This window comes from Physeter macrocephalus, chromosome 1 (assembly GCF_002837175.3).
Source record: "Physeter macrocephalus isolate SW-GA chromosome 1, ASM283717v5, whole genome shotgun sequence".
Taxonomy (NCBI): Eukaryota; Metazoa; Chordata; class Mammalia; order Artiodactyla; family Physeteridae; genus Physeter; species Physeter macrocephalus.
The window spans coordinates 101,129,626-101,131,503 of NC_041214.2; the positions used below are offsets into that span (position 1 = coordinate 101,129,626).

The following is a 1,878-nucleotide window of genomic DNA, read 5'->3' on the forward strand; positions in this document are numbered from 1 at the left end:
GAGAAATCATAATGTATTAAGCACTCTTAATACATTGTGGGACTTTACATAGAATTTTTTTTTCAAGGAGACTTTATTCTCTTTTCAAATCCTTGAGAAAACAGGTGCCCTTGTCTTATACAGCTTCCTATAGATGATAGAAACTGGTCCTTCAACTTAGCTTTTTAACTTGCTTCTCTATACCCATCCGATCAACCAAGTAATTCATTTTATTTCCTCAACTCTTTCTCATTTGTTCCCACTTTAATATCCAGTCTCCTAGGGACACACGCACACTTCCGTTCCTCCAGCATCCTGTCTCTCACCTCTGATATCTGCCCCTCTCTTCTCCTTTGCTCCCTTTACAGATACTTCCTTTCCTTTCCTTTTCAAGATATTATCTTAATTGATTTTGATCAACTCTATTCAGTGCTTTATACTCAGTTCCACACTGGGAGTAACCCTTAATAATCTGAAGATAGAATTCAATTGTTTAAAGGAAACTATTAATAAGCCCTTGCTAGAGTTACATGTATCAAGAAACATAGGACTTGGGCACAAGATATGGGTTATTTTTTTTTTTTAAGTAGTTTTTTGTAGAGGGCATGGCAGAGGAAAGTAGTTGGTACTTTAAGGAACTGTTAGGGACCATCTATTCACTATTTCACTGCATTAGGGAAATCTATTCACTATTTCAAGGCAACTAACAAATCATCATCTCTCAGGTGGGACATTGGAGGGACAGCCTTTACAGGTCATGAAATTTGCATGACAAATGTTGCATGCAGATAAGGGTTAATTATAACTTTGTATAGCAAGGCAGATGCCAGGTAGCATAAGAGCACATGCAGACAGTGTTAATTCTGGAGTCCAGAAGCTGTGAGGTGGTCATCCATCACAACCAGGTAGGAATGACTGAGGAAGGCAGCAAAGCTGGCCATGCCAGCACTTGCACATGGAACACTTCCTGGGCAACCAGGTGTGATGGGGCACAGGTCCACAGTTCTCTTTGTGCAAGTCATGCTCACAGTTCTGTCCATAGAAAGAGGGAGGGCAGGCAAAACGGACCCCAGGATGCAGGTTTCCCCATACAGACAGCAGGTTCTGTTTAGCTCCTTACTGTCCTGGATTTCCATGGGTGGTACAAACTGGGAAGGTTGATGACGAATTGCAGGCTCCTCCCAGGACTGAAGGCAATCATCTCTGAGGGCCAGGTCTCCCTGTGATGGATGGGCAAGTTCATGGTGGTCCAATCCAGCAACTAGTTCAAGTGCTCTGGAAAAGGCCATGATCAAAATCACACTGGAAGAGAAGCGCTTCATCTTCCTTCAGTCCATGTCTCACAGGTCAGTCCTAAGAAACGCTTTGACTATAACCTTCAGGGAGATTCTCCTCCCTCAGCCACACCTGACTTTCAATTTTTTTAATTGAAATAATTAAATAATTATAGATTCACATGTAAGTGTAAGAAATAACACAAGAGATCCCTGTGCACCATTCTCAGTTTATCCCAATGATAACATTCTGCTAAATTATACTATATTGACAGTAACCAAGATACTGACAGTAATAAAATTCACCAATTAAAAGAATCCCAACTTTCATCTTCAGATGTGTAGAGGAATTATCTATCTGGTGACAAGAAGCTGATCCTGATGTTTTTCACAAGAAGTTTTCATTAATCGTTCCTTTGGATAATCAAACTGAAACCTATGTTAACCATTTGTTAATAGAACAAACCCAAAGGGAAGGATTATCATCTGTTCAAGAAGATGTAAGGAGAATTTATAAGCAGAAACTTCTGCCTACCAGTCCAGCCCCTCAGTCTTCACTGTCTCCTTCCACATAGAAAACCCAGGTTAACACTGCATTGAATCTGTAGATTGATTCCCCTACCCC

The 1,878-nt window shown here is 40.7% G+C and overlaps 1 pseudogene; it reads right to left on the reverse strand.

Annotated features, from left to right (window-relative positions):
• Positions 1-774: 774 nt before the first annotated feature.
• On the reverse strand, positions 775-1,316 carry LOC102984626 (teratocarcinoma-derived growth factor 1-like; annotated as a pseudogene).
• Between the last annotated feature and the right edge of the window lie 562 nt (positions 1,317-1,878).